This window comes from Lactuca virosa, chromosome 7 (assembly GCF_052849685.1).
Source record: "Lactuca virosa cultivar CGN04683 chromosome 7, Lactuca_virosa_CGN04683_v6, whole genome shotgun sequence".
NCBI classification, from domain to species: Eukaryota; Viridiplantae; Streptophyta; class Magnoliopsida; order Asterales; family Asteraceae; genus Lactuca; species Lactuca virosa.
In genome coordinates, this window is record NC_136432.1 from 30,381,537 (window position 1) to 30,388,606 (window position 7,070).

The window sequence follows — 7,070 nt, forward strand, 5'->3', positions numbered from 1 at the left end:
ACACCACTGAATCATTCCCTACCCTTAGTGTTAGTGTAGATTCACACACATCGACTATTGCACAAGCGGTATTCAAAAATGGTCTTCCAAAAATGATTGGAACTTCAGGGTCTTCTTCCATGTCAAGCACTACAAAGTCCAAGGAAAACACAAATTTATCGACTTTGATGAGAAGATCTTCGCATACTCCTCTTGGATGTATTATCGTCTTATCGGCTAAATGGATCTTCATACGAATCGGCTTTGGCTCCGGCAAATTTAGCTTCTTGAAGAAAGAATATGGCATTAGATTAATGCTTGCACCCGAATCGATCAACGCATGAGTAGAAATTATGTTCCCAAATTGACAAGGTATGGAGATGCTTCCCGGATCACCCCTCTTTTCTGGCAGTTCATTCAGCAATACTTCAGCAACTTTTTCCATATTTTGTCTAGTAGTGAAGAGGTTTTTAAGCAAAGTTGCATACTTAGGCGTTTGAAGTATTGTTTCAACAAATGGGATGTTCACTTGGAGGGTCCTCACTTGCTCCATAAATCTTCTATACCGTTGAATCTGCTCATCTGGTATGGCTCGGATTGGAAATGGCAAAGGGGGCCTGTACGATTTCAAAAGAGAACAATTTTTCTTATCAGCTCTCGGACTCGTCGAGTCCATGATGCCGACTCGGCGAGTCGAGTCGGGCTTGCTCGAATTCCTTTCAATTTCCTCTTCTGTTTGCACCTTACTGGGTTTCTTCTGAATAGAAGTCAAAGGAGTGAAAATTTTGTCAGAATTAGTGGTTATCACATTTAGATGTGCCATTTTTGGATTTTGTTCGGTATTGCTCGGAAGTTCACCAAGTGTTCTTTGATTGATTTGTTGTGCAAGCTGTCCTATCTGCTTTTCAATGTTATGAATGGAGGCTTGCTGATTCCTAAGCAAATTTTGTTGATCTTTCATCATAGCTTGATGATCTTTAAGCATTACTCGTTGCTCCTTCAATTCAATATCGGTATCATTGTGCCTCTTCTCGGACGCAGCTACAAACTTTGTGAACATCTCTTCCAAATCAGCTCTCTTTTCCATATCCGGTTCCTCCTTTTGATAGAATCCCCATTCTTTTTGCTTGTATTTCTCCTCCCTTGCCTTTTTGTATTCGTCATACAGGAGCCATTCCTTCTTTGGTTTCTGCCAATTATCATCAAATCTATCGCCACTTGAATAAAATACTTGAGCTTTCTTGTTTCCATTCTCATCCAAATCACAATCTTTAGTAAGATGAGGTCTGTTACAATTCTCACATCCAACCCGAATAGCATGGATTGTTTGATCCATCTTAGTCATCCTCCTATCTAAACTATCTAGTTTAGCCATCATTGCCGCCATGCTATCGTTAACAGTGTTCACCACCCCCCTACTTACTTCATTCCGCGGGTTATGATATTCTCTAGAGTGTTTAGAGAATTCCTCAATTAATTCCTTGATCACCGGGGGTGGCTTCTTGGTGAGCGGTCCTTGCGAGTCAAGAAGCTGCCTTGTAGTCACATTTACCCCATCATAAAAAATGGAGACTTCTTGTTGGCTATAAAGATCATGATGTGGGCAATTTCTTAGTAGACTCTTGTATCTCTCCCATGCCTCATAAAGGGACTCTCCAGCTTGTTGTTCAAAGTTGGAAATAGCTTTCTTCAACTTGGCTATTTTCGAAAGTGGGCAAAACTGGTCAATAAATTCTTCTTTCATCTTAGCCCATGTAGTGATGGATCCGGGAGGGAGTGACTTGAGCCAATCCTTTGCAGCACCTTTGAATGTAACTGGAAGCATACGAAGCAGCTGGGTCTCGCGAGGCACATTTGGAACATTAAAATAATCAGCTACATCGTTGACCTCATCCAAGTGTTTATAGGCATCTTCGTGATCTTTGCCATAAAAGGGGATCTCCTGTAGTTGAGCTAGTATGTGGCCCTTTAGTTCGAAAGTGGCAGTAACGGGAATTGCGGGTTGCACAAGTCCCGGGCCGGTATCCTCACGTATTCTCTTCTTCCATTCTCCCATGGGAACTTCATCGATGTTAGCCATGGGATTAGCTAGTTCGCCTTCAAAGTCGCTTTCTTCTTCGTATTCGGTTTCGTAATCGTATTCGAACTCGGATTCTTTTGGATTATCTTCAATATTCTCTAACTTGCTTTCTTCGCTCTTTCGACTGCTGGTCTCTCCTGGCTTCTTGTTCTTTTTGATGATCCAAGATTGCAATTTGAAGACGAGGAAGAAGAGGAAGAAGTAGAAGTGGAGAAGGATGTCAAGGAAGCTATAGAGGAGGTATTGGAGGTTGACAAAAAAGAGGCTGGGCCACCCACTACCAATGATAAACTCCTTTCACTGGTAGAGCAACCACAAGAGCCGGAAATGAAAAATCTGCCAAACCCTTCAAAGGATATGTATGCCGAGAAGGAAGACACCCAACCGGTCATCAACTCGACCACCCTATCAAATAAGGAAGGTTTGATCACCTTACTGGACAAGTACAAGAAAGGGGTCGGTTGGACGATTGTTGTTGTAACGCCCCGGGTTCGGGGCTAAGCATTTTTAGACAATGTAATAGTCTAGGTCAACTATTGTAACTCTTTTTGATGTAATAAAGATGAAATATTTGAATACTATGTGAATTATGTGTATTTGTGTGCTTATTATTTAATTATAAATGTATAATTAATAAAGAATAAAAATAAGCGTCAAAATTAAAGTGTGAGATAAGCCCGATATCTTTATATAAAGTTGTAGTGGTCGAAACAAGGATCTCGGGGATATAAAGAACGCCGAAATCCGAGTTATAACGAAGAAGTTATGACCGGTCGAAGTTTCGTAATGGAACCGGCACGATACCGGGAAGCGTAAATAGTGAACTTACGATAGAGTGAGTTTTAGCCTTAGCGATCTAAACGAAAGTCGTATAAAACGTTAAACCGAGAGCGTCCATAAAAAGAACGCCCAAATCTGACTTCGTATGAGGAAGTTATGATTTTTTGAATATTAGATCGAGCGGTTTTTAGCCGACACAACCTAAACGATAATCGAAGATCTCGTTAATAGTAGCATAACGATAAAAAGACAGACGAAAACGGACGTCGGATGAAGAAGTTATGAATTTTTAACGGACCAATCCTGTCCCAGCCTGTTAAAAATATAACTTTTAAAATAAAGTCAAAATTAGCCGACGGAGTCCAAACAAAAGTTGTAGAGTACGTTCCCGCCTTCGTATGGATATAAAGAACGTCAAAAACGGAGCTCGTATGCGAAAGTTATGATTTTTAGAAGTCGGGAAGTAAAATTTCAAAATCTACAAGGGGGTGGTGACGTGGCCAAATCTCAGTCGTCGCTTGCTGAGCACGGCCTTGCATCCGATGAACGCCACGTAGCCTCGCACTACGCCCCGCGTCCGAAGCTGGGTACGCCCGGTGTACTTAGCCTTATCCACTTCCGAGAGTAGGTGCGTGCGAAGCCAGCTGGAAACGAGCTGGAGACCTTATCCGAGCCTTACGCGCCGCGTAGCCAAGGATTACGCCCAACGTAGTCCGAGGCCTCACAGGCTATAAAAGGGGGGCGAGGGTTTCCGGATTTTTCACTCATTTCTTCATTCCTTTATCTCTCTACTTTCTCTCACTACCCATTTTAACCCCCTAAACCCTAGGAAAAATCCCTAGCACCCAAAGGAAGCCTTGAGGCTCCCGGAGTCCCGAGAAAAAAAGGACTTTTGGTTCGGAAACGCTGCTCCGAGCAAAGCCTAGTTTTCTTTAAAATCCGCTGTAAGTGAGCTATGCCTACGCTATTTTTAATATAGCTTTTAAATAATTATAGTAATGTTATTAGGTCCTTAAAATAATTATTTGGGCTATTATTATGAGTTATATTGAGTGTTATTTAACGATTATATAATAATAATAATAATAGCTAGACTATTAATTAGTCGCGGTTAACGTTAAAACTAAACTCTAGTGGTATTGATACTAGGTTTTGGTCAAGGAAAAATTGTTTTGAGATAACGAAGCGCTGTCCGAGTACCGAGTCACCACCTATTCAGGTGAGTGCATAGTTACTTTCATCTTACACATAGATATGAAGTATTTAATATAAATTACGTGCTACGTGTGCATATTATCTGAATACTTGCTGTCTATGCTGGGTGAAATATTTTTATACACGTTTTAAATGATTTAAACTGTATATGTATTTTATATCTACAAAATGTGTTGGGTAAAACATGGGTAGATGTAATAGTTGCTGTGTGACAAAATAAAATAATGAGAGGCCTCGTTATAGATGTTATTGATGATCCAGTCATCTAGCGGAATATAGATGACGACCACGGACTATTCTAGACAGTCCATTGGAACGCTAGCAGCCTCGCAACCTGTAGTTGTTTATTTGAACTGTGTGTTTACCAGCAGTACTCCATCCCCCACATGGCTGCCTTATTTGACATGAATTGCTGAGGAATCCCCGAAGCATGTGTTGTCACCCCGATGATGATCCTTAGGCTAGGTCCCTTATGATAGGTGTTTAGGGACGAAATGAGAGGATAACGGGAATGGGTAATCGGGTTATTGTGTATTGATGAAATTAATAAACTTATTTATTGTGGGTTGAAAACCCTATGTGCTCACCAGGCTCCCAAGCCTGACCCACTCGGTTTCTTGTATTACAGGTAGTGGCGCATGAGCATAGATGTTTGGATGAGAGATAAGGGATTATAGGCCTGTAAATACGAAATAATGTAGTAAGGATTATGTTGTACTGTTTATGCTTTTGATCTGTATCGAACATGACATCCCGAGTCTTTTAATGAAATACATTTCTTTGGAAATGCTTTTGATAAATCTTTATCATATTTTGTTTTGGGACAAATTCCGCAACACTTTTATTTAAAATGTTACTCTGATTTTCAAACAAGCATAAACAAAATCGGTCTTTTCTGGCCGTGACAAATGGGAATGTCACAGTTGGTATCAAAGCATTAGTTTAAGCGAACTAGGAATTTGTAGGATTTCTAGACTTAAACTTAGAATGTTAAGCGATGATTGTGAGGTGTGAGCACTAGCTTATTTTAGGAATTATGCCTAAAATGCTTTTATGTGCTAAATGCTTTGTGCCTGATATGCTGTTATTTGTTCGGATCTATGGTCTGTTGCCGACCAGATCTGGAAACCTTATGTGTTCAGGATTCTAAACGTACGACTACGATATTAGAACTAACATGTAAACGTTTCGGAGTGATAAGGATAATTTAAACGACTATCCTAAATAAAGATCTAAATTCACCTTATTCGGTGTATAGATCAAGATGGCAAGAACCCGCAGTGGAGCCGGGAATGCAAATGGGAACAGAAACCAACCCCCAGTGATTGAGCAAATAACGGTTGTGGTAGCCGCTGCTGAGCCAATAACGATGGCCGGAGTGCAAGCGATGATCCAGGCGATGTTGGATCGTCAAATGGAGGAAACCAGACGTTTACTCCAACAAAATCGAGAGGAAGCTACCATACAGATCGAACAGCCCGAGTTGAACGAAGGGCAGACTGAGGAGGGGAACTACAGTGGAACCGTTGGTCAAGTCAACCCACCGATAGTTCGACAAAACAACCAAGATGACGGAGTCGAGAGGAATGGATGCAAGTACAAGGATTTTCTGACTTGCAAGCCATCGACATTCACTGGAAAGGAAGATCCGATCGGCGTCATGGATTGGATCTCGGAGATGGAGTTAGCTTTTATGACGTGTGGTTGCAGAGGCACACTATAGACCACGTTTGCAGTGCGTCAGTTCCGAGGAGGCGTTGTGCGTTGGTGGAACACCCTGGGGAAGACCTTGAGCCCCAATGAGCCCCTGCAGCTGACATGGGCGGAGTTTTTAGTACAATTCAAGCGCAAGTACTGCTCAGCCCAAAACCTACTCGAGCTAGAAAACCAGTTCCTAAACCTAAAGAAAGGAAGCATGTCCATTGATGAGTACACTAACAACTTCACAGAGAAAATGGAGTTTGCCTTGCGTCTTGTCCCGGATGAGCTGACAAAGATCGACAAGTACGCTAAGGGACTCCCATGGGAGTATGCGGTGTCGGTATATCAGGCACATACTCTGGAGGCGGCTATCTGGGCTGCCAAGTCTGTGGAGGAAATGATCAAGGGAAGAGCTGCCAGCAAGGTTGGGGTTGGCGAGAAGAGAAAATTTGAAGGGTCTGCTAAACCCAACAATAAGAAGAGCAAGTTCGGTTCGAAGAAGTTCGGGGGAGGAAATGAATCAAAATGGTGCGAGAAGTGCAAGAAGAAGCACTCGGGAAAATGTAGCGAAGAAGTGACTTGCTACAAATGTGGGAAAACGGGGCACTATGCAAATGAGTGCACCATCAACAAAAGGGTGTGCTACGAGTGTCGTGAAGAAGGGCACATTGCTAAGGATTGCCCAAAGAAGAAAGATGCGGCAAGGCCCAACATTCCACCAAAGTCGAAGGCGAGAGCCTTCTAGATGACGCTCGAGGCTGCGAAGGAGGCAGCAAACGTCGCTTCAGGTACCTTTCTTGTAAATGGTTTGCCTGAAAATATACTATTTGATTCCGGAGCCAACTACTCCTTTGTGTCACATAAATTTGATGGGAAATTAGCATTGCCTATAGAAAAACTTGATAATGCCCTAATTGTGGAAGTTGCCAGTGGCAAATTCGTACCTGTTAGTAATCGTATTAAGAACGTCGTCATCGACTTAAATGGAAACGAATTCTGTCACACCCCCAAACCAAGGATGGCGGAAACGTCCGGGGGTGGAGGACTTCATGTATAGTATCATAACAACAATTGTAATAGTAATTCAAGCAAACACAACCAACATATATATAATTGAAAAAGTTACATCATTGTATTAATTACATGTTTACGAATCAATTACAATATGTTGACAAAATATGAAATAGTAGACGCCTTAGCGTCCCATCCTAACAAGCACTTGATTACCTGTTTAATGATTTCCTGAGAATACAAGTTGTTTGAAAGTGTCAACACAAAGGTTGGTGAGTTCATAAGCTTTTGTTTGGTATTATTA

General features: G+C 41.7%; 1 non-coding gene across 1 annotated transcript; it reads left to right on the forward strand.

Moving 5' to 3' along the window:
- The first annotated feature begins 1,568 nt into the window (after positions 1-1,568).
- Positions 1,569-1,675, forward strand: LOC145127939 (small nucleolar RNA R71). The gene has a single exon (XR_013716543.1). It is a non-coding gene; the product is annotated as a small nucleolar RNA R71 (small nucleolar RNA).
- Positions 1,676-7,070: the final 5,395 nt, after the last annotated feature.